The 17,201-nt window shown below is 40.3% G+C and overlaps 1 pseudogene; it reads left to right on the forward strand.

Annotated features, from left to right (window-relative positions):
• LOC118709359 overlaps positions 1-12,064 on the forward strand; it is a 54,514-nt pseudogene extending 42,450 nt beyond the window's left edge.
• The last annotated feature ends 5,137 nt before the right edge of the window (positions 12,065-17,201 follow it).

Genomic DNA, 17,201 nt, shown 5'->3' on the forward strand with positions numbered 1-17,201 from the left:
GGTCAGGGACAACACCCCCCACCCGCCCCGCCCCACCCCAGAGCGACAGGCAATTGAGCGATGGATGCACCAGAGAGAGGAGTCAGTAGGTGCGGGTGAACTGTATTCTAATGGCTCTCTAGGCACTAACCAACCCATAGCAACACTCCCTCTCTTCATTGTAAGTTTTCTACCATAGTGCACTTAGCTGGGAATCATCTGAAGCCATTCCCCTTTGCCACCCTCAAAAAAAAAAAAAAAAAAATACTAGATGAAAGTTTCACTTGACTTTTTGCTATCACCTGAAGGTCTTCATTTAATACATTTAATACATTTAATACATAAGACAACCACCTCTGAGACTTGCTTTTGAGGTTTTCCTTACAAAATGTTACAGCAAAGCAGCTTTGATTACCAGTCACGTGAATCTGCCAAACGTTGAGTTTAAAGCAATTAAGAGGAGGAAAGATTAAGTATTTTTCTTTTACAACTGGAGGAAATATGTTATTTTTGTTCTCAAAGTCAAAGTTTGTGATTGAAAAGACATGAAATGGCCACTGGATGCTTTGAAAGCAAAAAAGCAGCTTGGACATCATATTGCTTAATCGTAATATTTACTCGTTTTCTAAAGAACCAGCAACGTCTTCCAAATCTAACATAAATGCACTTTGAAGGCTGGACACTGAAACTTGAGACTAATTCACAGAAGGTGGGAAGTTATTTCATGGCACAATATTGATGTAAGCCCAAGAAAATAACAGCCACGGAAGTCCCTTCGGACACTGATTCTCCAGGGGGAAAAAAAAACAAAAACACCTAAGAGCTTCTGTGACCCAGACAAATGTCTGTTCCCCAAATTAAGGGCTGACATGTCTTTCCAGGTCATCACCCTACCTGATGGCCTCAAGACAGAGCAAACACCACTCCAGAGAGAAAAGAACCATCGATCTGTCAGCAGCTACAGGAGAGGTCTCAGCTTTCTCCTGGAGAAAGCCTCAAGACACTGCAGTCTCCACTGCCTTCACCCCCTACCTCTCGTCTAGCCTGACTCCCTTTTGCTGGGGTTCAAGTCTCTTCCCTCTTGGTTTATCCTTAGTGAAGACAAAGAATAGTTGGTCACCTTCTTATACTTAGAACCCATCATAAACTTAAGACTGTGTTATGCCCAATAGCAGATTTTTCTTTTTTTAGAGAATGGAAGGGAGGGAGGGGGAGACAGAGAGAGACACACACAGAGAGAGAAACATGGATGTGAGAGAGACACATTAATTGGTTACCTCCTGTATAAGCCCCGACTAGGGTCCGGAATGGAACCTGCAACCCAGGTGTATGCCCTTGACGGGAAGTTGAACCCAAGACTTCTCAATGCTTAGGATGGCGCTCTAACCACTGTGCACACCAGCCAGGGCCAGACTTGTTCTTGATGAATTACCCGTCCTTTGGCCTATCCTCTCGAGCTTCAGTCATTCCTTTGGCCCTCCTTTGAACAGTCTTCATGTGCCTCCCAGGCCGCAGCATCCAGGCCTGGAGGCCGCATCCCAGCTGTGCGCTGACAGTGCTGCCTGGAATAAAGTTACCCCGAATAGACCCAGCAGAGACAGAGAGGAACAGAGACTAGAGATGTGAAGCCCCGATAGGTTCCAGCCTTTGCTTCTCGTCTGTTCCTAAGGTCCCAAGGCACCCTATCTCAGAACAAGTTCTCTTCTTTTACTCCACTATTTTCTAATGCTTTTTCTCACAAACTGACCATCTCTCTTTAGCAGCTGCTCCCAAACATTGCTGCTTTAAGACTATCAAGGCTCAGGTACAGGGCAAGGCCGCAAGGTCTTAACAGCAAAACACTAAAGCACTGGCCATCGGACCCTGTCTGGAGACTGTGTCCTAAATATCCCCCCTTTCATCTTTGACCCACCGCCACTTAAGCTTCTTGACTCCTGCAGATTTGGAACCCCTTGCTACCCTCCCTAACTGACTGACCCATCATTACCTAGATTACAACCAACCCACCCCAACTGCACAGCCCTAGCCTCCGCCTCTGCCTTTGCTAGGGCCTCAACCATATCCAACGCCATCACTTCACAGAGGTGGAAGCAGAGGTTGATAAAAATATCAACTACAGTATATCTAAACGTGCAGCCCTAACACATCCTGGTCACCTGACTCCTGCCAATCAATCCACCACTTGCTCCGGAGTCAATGAATTCCTTAGCAATCAATAGCTGCACTAGGATAGAATTTGCTGGGCCAGTATTGAATAGCATGACCTTCAGCAAAGTATTTTGTGGTTCTCCAGCTCTGTTTCCTCCTGCTTCTTGGACATTTTGTTTCTCTGGCACCAACCCTGTGGACAAGGAGTCCCAATGGCCAGTGGCTTTGACTGTTAAATCACAAGATGCCTCTAGTCTCTGATTTCTGTGTTTTTTTTTAAGAGCTATTTACTTTAACTCCGTGACTATCAACTGGAAAAATAGTTTTCAGGTAACGGTATCTCAAATAGATTGTCTCCTAGAAACAGGAGGGATTTTTTTATCTGTTCATTTTTCCCTTATCAAAGAGGGTAAAAAAAAAAGGTCTTTCTTAATATGCAGAAGTAGTGAATACTACTCAAAGCCCTGGTCTTCTAGCTGAAAACAATTTCATAGCATTTTGAAATATTTCTATTTCAATACCATATCTGCAATTATTTTCCTCCTCATCTTTCATTCATGTGCTGTTTTTTTTCTTCCTTTTCTCCACCTCCCTGCCCCAACCCAGTTTTACACTTCTCATTATGAATCCCCTCTGAATTCCTCTGTTTTTACCTTCATTTATTTCCCCAGTTTACTGTTTGATATATAATCTGAGTCTCCTTCATTCTGGCTACTTACACCTTTTCCGAATTCCCATTTTTGAACTGAATCTGGCTTTATTTTTATGTAATTCCCTATCTATCATTACCCCTCCAGCCATTGACCTTGTCTTTTAATAATTGGGGGGAGCTAATCTGACTTTCTTGGGCAATTTTGTTGTAAATATTTTGCATCTTATTCTATTTCTAGTCGTCCCCCCCCCCCCCCCCCCCCGTAGTCTACTCATGTTTGTTGGGAAATTACATCTAATCCATTATCCAGAAAATGGAAATATAACACTAAGTGGCTTACTGTAGCTCCTGTTTCTTTCATAATGTCATAAAAATTTATAACACTTTAAAGCCAGTGATCCCTGGGTCATTTATGCTCAAGAAAGAATGAGTTTATTCTTGTGGAGCAAAATCCACATCAGATGTAGTTCTCACATCATAAGGCATGCACCCTTTGTGCACAACATCAGGGCGGCCTGCAAGTGCCTAGCATCCACGCAGGGCCCTATGGTGCAAAGCCCATTAAACGGAGGCAGGTGGGCTCTTACCATTCAGAGGTAAGGACCCGCATTTCAGTAATTCACTTCAGATTCCATGCCAGATGTGGTTTCACAGAGAGATAATGATGCCTTTTAAACAATAGGGAATGACTGAGGGGCGTCATTATGTCACTGTTAAAAAATGCCCTCGGTTATCCTGCCCTGGCTGTTACCTAATCAGAGTTTTCTTTCTAAAGGCTCCTGAGTGGAAAAACTTAAGCACTGGCACATAGCTAACCCATGAGGTAATTGCCTTCAATGTACATCAGATATTGGTAGCAGAATGTGAGCAACTAGGGGATGGGGGGGAGGGGGGAGCAGCTAACTGGGGAATGAGGTAGCAGCTAAAGAAATAATAAAATTACACCCAAATTCACAGAGCTCTTTCTCTCTAACACCAACTAGGGGAAAGGCCAAAATGTGGCAGATGAGGGCCGCTTGCAGGGCACCAGCTGGCCTGGGGTGACTTCTCCAGAGCCATCTGCCTCCAAAGAGGCCTCACCTGGGCGCTAGGCCGCTTCCTGGGGAGCCCCAGGCAATGAGCAATACTGAGGGCCACCTCCCCAGACAGCCTCCTCCCAGACAGTCTCCTCCAGGAGCAGCCAGTTGTCCAGGTATTAGATTCTCTCAGCCTCAGGCGACTGTGTAACTAACCTTTTCTAATGACCTCCTCTCAAGCCTTCTGCTCCCACTTAGCTCCTGAGAGTTAGTGGTTCCCCCAGATCCCTGATAAAAAGAAACATTGCGGACAGACATATTTCATGTTCCTGAAAACTGGTCCTTCCATAGCCTCCCATAAAATGTTATGCGGCCATTTGAAATGATGGTGTGGTTATATTTACTGGGGGGGAATTGTCACTGGATCATTAAATTGGAAATGCAGATTATAAGACATTGGTTTAAGTGCTTTTAAATAAATGTTTATGTGGATATAGTTTTAAAAGGCATTAAAAAGTCTGCAAGGGCTTACATTAAAATATTAACTGTGATCACTCCGATAAGTCCAGTACCCACCTGGCACCATACATAGTTATTACAATATTATTGACTGTGTTCCCGAGGCTGTTCTTTACATCCTCATGACTGTTTTTATTACTTGAAATTCGTGCTTCTTAATCCCTTCACCTTTTTCACCCTTTCCTCTAACCCCCCTCTCATCTGGCCGCCATCAGTTTGTTCTCTGTGTCTGAGTTTGTTTCTGTTTTCTTTGTTCACCTATTCGCATTTTGTTATATGTCACATAAATATCTAATCATGATGTTGTACACCTGAAACTAATATAATATCATGTGTCAACAGTAATAGAGTAATTTACAAGAAAATTTTAAGATCACACAAAAACAAGAGTAAATGTTATATATAATTACCACAGAAATAATATTACCTCATTTCCTCAGAATAGATTTCTGGAAGTAAAATGATTCAATCAAAAGTTCTGATTATTTTGAGGGCCATTAATAAAAGATTACAATTCTTTAAAAAATAATAATATTTACTGAGGTCATTTCTGGAGAATGGAATTGCAGGTTACTTTTTCTTATCACCCTCTCCTCTTGATTTCTAGATATTTGACGAATGTGGACTCTATGTGTAACTCTTTAAATAATAAGAGAAAGAAATTCAGCCTCAATTTTTTGCTCCTGTTCTACGCTGGGGATTTATAAGACAGCCATTGTGAACAGGGCATTCCAGTTCCCTGACTGGAGGAAATCTCCAGGCCACGAGGGTTCCTGGAGCGCTCTGCGCCCTGCACAGGAACAGAAGAGCCTTGTAAAGAAAATTAAGGCCTTGGAGAACCACCGATTAAACACAGAAGAACCGCAGGAGGCTTCAAGGGGGAAGACCAAGGAACAAGGCTTTAAAGAGTTGTTTAAAGGAAGTAAAAGTATCCTTTTATGCATACCTGCATATATATACACATATATATTCTTTTATACATATAAATATATTGACTTTGAAACTATTACTATGACCTTTTCTTGATGATCAAAAAGTATATAAGATTTTATTCCTAACCATCATGAATTTTTTTTGTATTTCTGCCACCTCTACCTAATCTAAAACATCTGCTGCCCTCGGACTCACCTCCATGTATCCAGGCCCACCCCTCAACTCTGACACCGCGCTTAACAATATTCTTTCAGTTGGTCTCTCTGTGCTGCGTATCATCTGTATGACTTGCTTGTTTTCAATAATATACAAGGTTTATGCGGTCGTTTACATTTTAAGACGTGTAGAGCTTCACTCCTAAGAAGATTTAAGTTCACTCCCTCCTAAGAGGTCCTGCTAGTTGCCCCCAACCACATTCTTTGCTCCTTCCTTAGTAAAAGAGCTCCTGATTCTACCTGGGGCAAACAGCCACCCATAACAATTTTCTAGCCTCCTTGCCTAAAATTGGCAACATGACTGAGATGCTGCCCCCGTGGCATAAGCCAAAGGGCTCTGTGCAACTTTACAGGAACTGCCTTCAAAGAGGCAGCCTGCTTGCCTTGTCTCCTCTTTCCTGGAAATGTTGATGGAAGGCTGGAGCTCAAGCAGTCATCTGGGACCTTGAAGCAAAAGCCATGTGCCAAGGAATACAGAACAATAAGACACAGGTAAACCGGGCCCTGATGATACTATTGTACAAATCTTCCCTAACAGCCTGGACTGCTTTTCTCTAGATGTATCTTATGTAAGAAATAAACTTCCATCCAGTTTTATTTGGGGGTTTTTGTCACTCACTGATGAACCTAATCCTAACCGGCAAAAACAGTGACCAGCCCTGACCTGTTTGGCTCAGTGGATAGAGAGTTGACCTGGGGACTGAAGAGTCCCAGGTTGGATTCAGGTCAAGGGCATGTACCTTGGTTGCAGGCACATCCCCGGTGGGGGGTGTGCAGGAGGCAGCTGATTGATGTTTCTCTCCAATTGATTTTCTTTTCATATATTTTATTGATTTTTCACCGAGAAGAAGGGAGAGAGATAGAGTTAGAAACATCGATAAGCTGCCTCTTGCACAACCCCCACTAGGGATGTGCCCGCAACCAAGGTACATGCCCTTGACCGGAATCGAACCCGGGACCCCCTCAGTCCGCAGACTGACGCTCTATCCACTGAGGCAAACGGTTTCGGCTCTCCCATTGATGTTTCTAACTCTCTATCCTTCTCCCTTCCTCTCTGTAATAAATCAATAAAATACATATTTTTTAAAAAGTGATCATATTTCCATTTATTCTACAAATATTTCCTGAGCATCACTGTGCGCCAAGCACTGTTCTGACTCTAGAAACACAGCAGTGAACCAAGCAGACAGAGTCCCCCTCCTGTCCTCCCAGTGGGCCTATGTCCTAGCTCAGCATTCACACAGTTCCTCGCAGTATTGCTGAGCTAGTCAACAATGAGCCCTCGTGTTATCTTTTGGTTTAAAACTGCCTTTGTGTTCATAAGTCTGAAAATCTCTGTGCAAATAATGCTCAAAGAAAAAAATCATAACTGCTATTTAAAAGAAATGAAATATTTAACCAACCTTTCCTGTTACTATACACTCCCTTTCTCCCCACAAAATAGGTAACACATGAGCAAAGCCTACTGTTGTCTTTTAAATCTTAGGAGACTATGATGCTGCCATGATGTCAGCTCAAAACAGTGCATTATTGTGTTACACATACCTTTTAAACGCCTCCACTTCCTTCTCTGTAATGGGGATATGGATAGGACTGTTATGAAAATTAAGTGAGATAATGTCTCAGAAGTGGTTAATAAATATTAGCTATATCCAGTTGACAATAAATGTTAACAGCTTTTAAAATATTAATCATCTTTACTTCAGTAATTCCATTTCTGGGATTCTATCCTAAGAAAATAATCCTAAGTATGAGGGGAAATTTTATGGGGGAAAAAAAGGACGATCCCAGAGTCATTTATAATAGACAGGAACTGAAGATTCAGCGACCTTTCCCTGCCACTGGGACTTGCATCCAATGGTGAGCTGGGGCCTCGCACTGTGGCCCATGCTGAGATTTATAAACTCCAGGCTAGATGGGAAGATGGGGACAGGGTTGGGAAGAGGCTGAGAAGAATGGAGAACTTAAGCCCAACTTCCTGGCAAGGCAGATTTACAAGAAGGACTAGTTCAAATCGTCAAGTACATCAGGGTAGAGCAGAGCAAGAGAGCCAAAATGAAGCTTGACCCCTGAGATCAGCCTCCTTGAGGGAACATTCTAAAATGTGAATCCTGGAGACATGCCCTGAGAACGGGTGGGAAAGAGACGGAAGAAACCCCTACAGAGCATCTCAGCGCAGTTGGTGGGTAGCCAGGAGACGCTGGGTCCTGAAGAGAAACAAAATAAATTTCCATCATGAGAGGAAGGGCTAAATAAATGATTGAATACCACAAGAAAATATTATGTAACCATTACAAAATGGTGATTAGAAAGACTATGGTAATCAGGAAAAATACTTGACTATTGCCAACTACATAGGCTTATGTACATAGAGTGCATGTACTGTATACTTATATACTTATATGGATACTAGAAGCCCAGTGCACAAATTCGTGTGCCAGTGGGGCCTGTCCTGCGGAATCAGGCCAAAACCGGTTCTCCAACATCTCTCAAAGGATCTCGGATTGTGAGAGGGAGCAGGCCAGGCCAAGGGGCCCCACGGGTGTACAATCGGAGCCAGGGAAAGACTGCAGGAGAGCTCCAGGGCATATTCAGCCCATCTCACTCAGTCCCAATTGGCTGGACCCCATCAGCAAGCTAACCTACCCACAGGTGGTCAGTGCACGCCATAGCGAATGGTTGAGTAGCCTTAGCATATCATTAGCATATTATGCTTTAATTGATTGAACCAGACACTTAGCATATTAGGCTTTTATTATATAGATATAAATATATAAAACTACATGCAATATTTATATGTAAATGGACATATATAGTTACATATTTATGGTATGTACTTATATGTAAGTATACATTACTATGTGTATATACATACATCTGTGTATATATATATGTATATGATAGCAACTATGGCATATGTGTAGAAAAATACTTGGAGAAATAACATCAAAATGCTAATTATTGTCTGATTAGAAATGTAAAATAATAGTAATTTGCCTTTTTCCTCTATTTGTTAAATTTTATTTAATGTGAAGTTTTAAAAACTTAGGCATGAGGAAAAAAAATAGTCATATTTATTTAAATGTTATAGTGCTACTCCTCCAGAGATTTGTTTCTTAAGAATAAAATATGTGGGTCTTAGGCAATGGGCCATATTTTCAGTCTCCTAATCCTTTTCTCCAAATATCAACTGATGAGATTCCAGAGAAGGAATGTTCCTTTTTTGGACTAGTTTTGGCTCTTTGAGAATAAGTATAAGTCTTTGCTGACATGCGATGTCATTTAGGGGACAAAACTCAAAAAATGTATTCATGGGATACATACTTAATGATTAGCAATTCAGTGTGGTCCTTTCCGAAGGTTCTAACTTGCTCTCAGGGTAAACCTTACTCACACATTGTGTAAACTAATACAAAAGGAAGTAAAAGGCTACAACTATAAGTACTATTACATTCCTCACATTATACTTTTTCATTCTTATTATGAACTTCTTGGCTGTCATTTCAGTCCCTGAGTTCCCAGAGCTCATCTTTGATTTGGGGAACTCTTACAGGTGATAAGATCAATTAATCTATTTGACAGAGTGACCACATGATTATCAATACCAACCATTAGTCCTGCCAAAGACCTTCCATGAGTTCTCTGAATCACATCAATGCAGGCAAATATTTAGAATGCCGTTCTTAGTTGTCAAGGAGTTGTCAAGGACTGTCAAGAAGCTGTCAAGGACTATTTGAAAAAAAAAAATGTTTTTTAAGTTCCTCTAAACAATTGGGGAACTGTAAGTGTGAACTGGGTATTAGATAAGATGAAAATACATGGAAAGGCACAGATCTTTAACTTTAAAAATCAAGTGACAAAACAGTAAGTAAGGTGTGATCTCATTCTAGGAACAAAAACACTTATATGCAAAACTGAAAGAGTTCTGGAACCAAACACAATGAAGGGCTGCAGGAACCACCTTGGGGTATTAAAAGTAGTGTTTTTATAATCTTATTTTTTGCTTATTTGTATTTTTTTTACTTTATATAATACACATATACTGTGTTTGTAATAATAAAAGATTACTTTCAAAAATTTTTTAGAAAGCTCCCCTTCAGTTTAAAAATAGACCTGTGCAATTTCCTGGTGCTGGCTACATACGATGTTCAGAATGAAATGCCAGAACCCACTAGAAAGTCAGAAGTTTGGAAACAGTAAGGAAAATAAATTCAAAAAGAAACTCTCCTGGGAAAAAATTGGTCTTGCAAGATTCTCTGTTTGCCAGTGCAAAGGCTGGACACATTTTGCATAAGATTTGGTTAAACAGATATTAAGATTGTTTACCAAAACCAAATTCACATTCTCATCATTTTGTTGTTACCCATCATTAATTACAATCTCCCAAGGAAAATCTCGGGACTGCCACTCTACATTCTCCTATTGGTTTATAGCATTCCCTTTAAAATATAATAACTAGCTGAACTAGTGATATTTGACATATATATATATATATATATATATATATATATATATATATATAATGTAATCCTGAAATATTCATCTGTTATAGTTCAACAGATGAATAAAGGTAAATTATTCATTGGCCACTTCAGCTGTAGTGTTTCCAAAGCAGCTGTTATTTACCTGGGCAACGGTCCTCAAATTAGAATAATTCTCTGAGTCAGCTCAGGGCTCCATGCTGCTACTCCTTATGTTTAACAGATAGGTTGTAGCAGCTCCAAAAAACCATTGTGGGCCAAGAAGTAAATACCCGTTTTCAAAAGCGTAATTACTGGTATATACTATATTTATATTATAATCAGAAACATCATCATCAGGTAAATAATTAAAAGTGACAAGTCTGAAAACTAAACTAAATGACTCCCAAGGAAACAAAAAGCACTTTTAGGCCACCGTTTAAGCAATATATGTATGTGCAGAGAATGTTATTTTTCTTTGCCCCAAAAGAAAGAAGTGTATAGAAATAATTATATAGCTCCCTTCTACCCTCCAAATTAAAGGTTTGTGCCTAGAAGGAAGTAAAATAAAATTGTGCCAATTTTAAACACACCCTCTTCAACATTGATAAAGGATTTCCTTGCTTGTAAGGACTCTTACTGTTGCATGAGATTTTGAAACCAGAACACAGAAAGCCTGTGTTTTTCAGAGCAGGGTGGGGAGTTTTGGGGAAGCACATGACTGGCTGTCCTGCAGGAATCTGCTGGGTCTTTGAATTCTCTTCAAAATAAATGTTAAAAATAAATGAGTCTGTGGATTTGGGTTCTGCCATAGCAGGGTGAGCCCACTGTAGCCTGTCCCTCCTACTGATTACAACTAAAAACTCTGACAAAAATATGGGGAAAATAAACTACCTAAAGATTGTGAAAGCAAACAAAGCTAATGGATTAAAGTGTTTGGGAGTGGAAGGTTTCTATCTCTCTCTCTCTCTCTTCCTCTCTCTCTCTCTCTCTCTTGCTCTCTCGCTCTCTCGCTCTTTCTGCTCTAATTCAGCTTTATCCTGAGGGCAGGCCCCAATTTTGTGATAGGCAGTTAAAATTTCAAAATGAATCTGTCTTTCTAGACAGAGGAACCAGGAAATATTGACCCTGTGGAGTGGAGAGAGTAGGAGAAATCCCAAATAAGAGGAAAAAAGAAATAGACAGGGGTCCTTTAATTTTGGGTATGAACTCTTGGTTCAATCTACCATCTGAGTCAAGCATGAAGGTACAGGCACAAACCAACAAAAAACAACTTGAAGTCACAGAGCCTAATTAGGATGACTGCGTGCTAAAGCCAAAAAAACATTCTCTGGAGGATTATGAAAAGACTCTGCACCTACACATCACTTTGACAATGTTTAGGATACCCTCTGAAATCACTTGACAAACAAAGAAACAAGAAAATAGGACCAATTCTCAAGAGGAAAACAATAGACAGATGCCAACCTCAAGATGACCTAAATGTTGAAACTACCAAAGACTTTTTAAATTATAATGATGATCCTTGAGGTAAAGGAAAAATACATTGGAAATGAATGAAAAGATAGAAATTCTCAACTGAGAAATAGAAATTGCAAAAAAAAAAATCAAATGGGAAAATTTAGAAATGAAAAATACAGAAACTGTATTTTTTTTTTTTTAATTCACTGGATGCTCTTCCACAGGAGACCTACTCCCCACTGCTACTGCCCTAACTCTGGTGGTCCCTGAGAAGCTCCAGCACATTTTGCCAGGACTCAACACCAATATCCACAGATGTTGGAAATAGCCTTTGCCTTCACCGCAAGTAAGGGTATAGAGCAAAGATATGCTCAGGGTGTTAAGAGAAACAGACATGGACTGCACCAGGAGGGCAGAAGAGCTGACAGAGGATGAGGTGGAACTCGTGATCACCATTATGCAGAATCCCAGCTCAGTTCTTGGACAGAAGGACATGAAGGATAGAAAATACAGCCAGGTTGTGGCCAATGGTTTGGACAACAATTCCCTGAAGACCTGAAGCAGCTGAAGAAAATCTGGGCCCACAGAAGGCTGCACCACTTTTGGGCTCTTCGAGTTCCAGATCAGCACACCAAGATCATGGGCCACGGGGGTTGTACAGTGCATGTACCTAAGAAATAAATCTGTAGGCCTTGTCTATTAATACGTTCACTGGATAGGCTCAATAGCAGAACGTAAGGGAAAATGAAGATAGAGCAATAGAAATTATCCAAACTGAAGAACAGAAAGAACAACTGAAAGAAAAAATAAACAAAGGTGTCCAGACCTTTAGGACAACATCAACAAGCCTAGGATTGGAATTCTACAAAACAATTATTATAACTAACAAATGAATTTAGCAAGGTGCAGAGTTCAAGGTTAACATACAATATTAATTGTATTCTTATATATCCTTGGCAAACAATTAGAAAATGAAAATTTCAAAATTTCTGTTTACAATATCACCAAAATCATAAAATATTTAGGAATAAAGCTAACAAAAGGAGGCCAAGACTTCTACATTAAAAACTATAAAATAGGGGAAGATCCAAGATGGCTGCCCAGGTAAATACCTAGCCGCAGCCACACACAACAATTTCAATGAAATACAACTAAAATATTTATAAAATGGACATTACCCAGAACTACAGGAAAGTCAACTGACTGGAAATTCATTTGTATTTTCTATCCTTCATGTCCTTCTGTGCAAGAACTGAGCTGGGATTCTGCATAATGGTGATCATGTGTTCCACCTCATGGAAAGTCAACTGACTGGAGAAGCAAGGAGAAAACCAGAAGGAAGCGCGGAGGACCTGTAAAAGCCTGAGGAACGGAGACACGCGGTGCGCGGAGAGGATGGAGCCGGAGAGGAGGGAGGCTGAGTGCCTGGCTGGCGTTTCCTAGCGGGAAGGAGATAAAAGCTCTGACTGTGCTGAGCCCCAGTTCTGACTGCTCTAAACCCCAGTTCTAGGCCAGACCCCAGGGACCCAGGCTCATCCATAGGGAGCTGGACTGTAAGTCAGAACCCCGGGAGAGCGGCGAAAGGAGGTCCCGGCAGCATGCACGTTGAGCACAGAGAAGGGATGGTTGGCTGTGCCACAGGATTTCCCTGGGGGGAAGGAGGCAGGGGCTCCAGACTGCCCTGAACGCCACCTCCAACTCCACTTCCAACTGAACTGAACCCCAATACTGGGCTCATTGGGAGAAGGCCTAGACTGTTTGGTAGCAGGTGAAAATTGAGGGCACCTTTCTCTCAGAGGCGCTTGCAGCAAGTACTGAAGGACCCTGAGACTCAGGAGCCGCGTAGGGCAGAGCTGACGGAAGCCAAGGCTGTAGGCTCCACCCTGAAACTCCGCCCCATCAGAGAAGCTGCGAAATGCGACGAGATAGATCACAAACGAAAGAAATGGAGGACAAAAAGCGACTGGATATAGAGTTCAAATCTACGCTTATAAGGTTTTTCAAGAATTTCCTAGAAAAGATTGATAAGACCTATGAGAATATGAAAAGAGATCAACTAGAATTAATAAGGAATCAACAAGAAATGATAAGGGATCAACAAGAAATGATAAGGGATCAACAAGAAATAAAGAATACATTGTCTGAAATAAAAAATATTATACAGTCCTAAAAACAGAATGGAAGATTGCAAGAATCAAGTCAAAGATTTGGAACATAAAGAACCAGAAGACACTCCTCCACAGAAGCTAGAAGGCAAGAGAATCCAGAAAATTGAAGATAATGTAAGAAACCTCTGGGACAACTTCAAGCGAACCAACATCAGAATTATGGGGGTCCCAGAAGATAAGAGAGAGCAAGATATCAAAAACATACTGAAAGAAATAGTGACAGAAAACTTCCCACACCTGGTGAAAGAATTAGACTTACAAGTCCAGGAAGCACACAGAACTCCAAACAAAAGGAATTCAAAGAGGACCACACCAAGACAAATCATAATTAAAATTCCAAGAGCAAAAGACAAAGAGAGAATATTAAAAGCAACAAGAGCAAAGCAGGTAGTTACCTATAAAGGAGCACTTATACGATTGTCAGCTGACTTCTCAACAGAAACCATGCAGGCCAGATGGGAATGGCAAGAAATATTCAAGGTGATGAATAGTAAGAACCTACAGCCAAAGATAATCTATCCAGCAAAGCTATCACTCAGAATCGAAGGTCAGATAAAGAGCTTCACTAAAAAAAAAAAAAAAAGCTAAAGGAGTTCATCAATATCAAACCAGAATGATATGAATTGCTGAAAGGGGTTCTTTTGGAAGAGAAAGTAAATAAAGATAAAAATTATGAACAACAAATATGTAACTATCAACAAGTGAATCTAAAAACCAGGGAAATTTAAAAAAAAATCTGATGAACAATATTAACTGTTGAATATAATAGAATCAGAGGTATGGAAGGGGAGTGAACTGACGATTCTGGGGAAAAGGGGAGAAGGGGATGTGGGAAGAGACTGAACATAAACTGTGCACCTATGGATGAGGACAATGGGGGGTGGGGAAAGGGCAGAGGGTGGGGTGGGAACCTGGTGGAGGAGAGCAATAGTGGGGGGGGGGGGAGAGAAGGAACATTTGTAATAATATGAACAATAAAAATTTATTTTTAAAAAAAACTATAAAATATTGCTGAAGAAAGTTAAATAAGACTTAAATAAGTGGAAAGATATAATATATTCATGGACTGAAAGACATTATTTTTAAGATGAATATATCGCTATGGTAAACTATACTCCATATGATACCAATAAAAATTTTAACAGAGTTTTGTTGCTGCTGTTGTTGGGTTTTGTAGACACTGACAACCTGATTATAAAAATTTATATGGTAATGCAAAGAGTCTCAAATAACACTATTAAGAAGAGAAAAGCAAATTAGAAGGACTTGCCCTACCTGATGCCAATACTTACTATAAAGCGTTGGACATTGGTGAAAAAAAATAGGCACATGGATTATGGTAACTGTTTTGTTTGTCTTTACAAAGCTGCCAATTCAGAAGGGAAAGTCATTTCAATAAATAGTTCTAGGCAAATTAAATATCTGTTTGGAAAAATTGAATATCTATCCCTAATTCACATCATACCCCAAAATTAACTCAAAATAGGTCATTAATCTATATGTAACCATAAAACTTCTAGAAGAAAGTATAAGATAAAATTTAGAAGAAAATATAAGATAAAGTTCCCTGGATGGGACATAAAAATTACAAATCATAAAAGAAAAAAAATAGAAAATTGGGCTTGATCAAAATTTAAAATTTTTATTCTTCAGAAGGTACCTTTAAGAAAGTGAAAAGGGCCCAGCCAGTGTGGCTCAGTGGTTCTGACTTAACCTCTGAACTAGGAGGTCACACTTTGATTCCGGTCAGGCAGCCATCAATGAATCTCATAATTGATGCCTCTAAATCTCTCTTATTCCCCCCTTCCTCTCTGAAATCAGTCCCCAAAAAAATTTTTTAAGACAGTGAAAAGGCAGGCCACAGAGAGAAAATACTCTATCTCAAAGGACTCTTCCATGGAATTTATGAAAGAATCTCTTAAAATTCATTTATAAGAAGCCCAAAAACCCGATTTTTTTGAAGTACAAACTATTTGACCACACACTTCACCAAAAACAATACACAGATGGCCAATAAGCACATGCAAAGATGTTAAACATGAAATTCAAATTAAAGTCACAATGAGATTTTATTACACATCCATTAGATAGGCTAAAATTAATAAGTATGAGCATGCCAAATGGCAGCAAGGACATGGAGCAACTGAGACTCTCATAATTGCTGGTAGGAATGTAAAATGGCACAACCAGTTTGGGATATATTTTTACAATTTCTAGAGAAAGTTAAGCATACACCTACCATCAGATCAAGGCATTCCACTCCTCAGTATTTACCCAAGAGATACAAAGACCTGTGCATGAAGGTTCTTCACATCTTTATTTGTAATAGCCTCAAGCTGGAAATAATCCAAATGGCCATCAACAAGTGAACAGGATAAACAAATTGTTATATATCTATACAAAGGAATATTACTCAGCAATAAAGAGACGAACAATTGAGACATTAAACAACATGGACAAACCTAAACGTCAATAGGCAGAATAAAAAATTCAAGCAAAAACAGCACACACTGTTTAATTCCATTTACACAGAATAATAGAAAACACAAGGTAATCTATAGTGACAGAAAGCAGATCCATGATGGCTGGGGGGGAATGGAGTGGAGGGAGAGATGAATTACAAAGAGTCTTAAGAAAACTTTTGATAATGATGAAAAGGTTTGTTATATTGATTGTGGTGGTTATACAGGTGTAGACATGTCAAAACAGATCAAATTGTACAGTTCAAATATGTGCATTTTATTGTACTTCAATAAAATTGTACCAAAAGTGCAAGGAGGTGGGGGGAGGGGAGAGTGGGGAGAGGAGGAGAATCCAGTTTGTTGGCAAAGGCAATGGGTGGCTGTATGGTAGCTGTTACCAGTCATATGGTGAACTAGATAAATCATCTCACTGTAAAATCGTCAGGAATGGTGGATACACTATTAGCAAACATTCTCTGAAGTGTACATTGACTCCACCAGAAAGAAAGGCATCCACGTTTGGCCCCCCCTTGGAGAATAGGAGGAGAAGTTGCTGGTTCCTTCCTTGAGCTGGGTGCTTTGACGTCAACAGGAACTCAGGGCCTAGGACTTGGCCTTCACAGGGTAGGCTCTGGACTGGGACTCCCACATTGCTGAGAGCACCGAAGGGCTACACGCTCAGTGGAAGGTTAGTCCAGAGGAAAAATCCACTTGCTGGCCCAGGATGAAAATAGGAACGCCCTTCTGCCTTGCAAATGATCTCCTCTGAAAACATGTAACCACAGCCTATCCTCAAGTGGGTTTAGGATTTGAGTGTCTACTACCTCTGTGGTCAGGTAAACCCAAAGTAGATAAATTAACTTAAAAGGTGGTCCAACCTGGAGGTACCCTTGAGGCACCTGGCAGAAACAAATACCTAGCTTCACGGTTTGGCAAAATCCTTAGGCAAGCCTGACAGGATTCTGACAATAATATCCACTTAAAGTAGACTCTTAAAACAAAGAAAGTAACAAAACATAAGAAAACTGGAAAGGCAATATGTGTGCAAATGTATAGCACTTGGGTAACACTTTATTAAATATTGTCCTTTAAGACAGTGAAAAGGCAGGCCACAGAGAGAAAATACTCACAGAATATATATATACTTCTTCAGAGTCCTTTGCAATATTGGAATTTTTGTAAGCAAGG

The sequence above is a fragment of the Pipistrellus kuhlii genome, unplaced genomic scaffold (assembly GCF_014108245.1).
Source record: "Pipistrellus kuhlii isolate mPipKuh1 unplaced genomic scaffold, mPipKuh1.p scaffold_m20_p_1, whole genome shotgun sequence".
NCBI lineage: Eukaryota > Metazoa > Chordata > Mammalia > Chiroptera > Vespertilionidae > Pipistrellus > Pipistrellus kuhlii.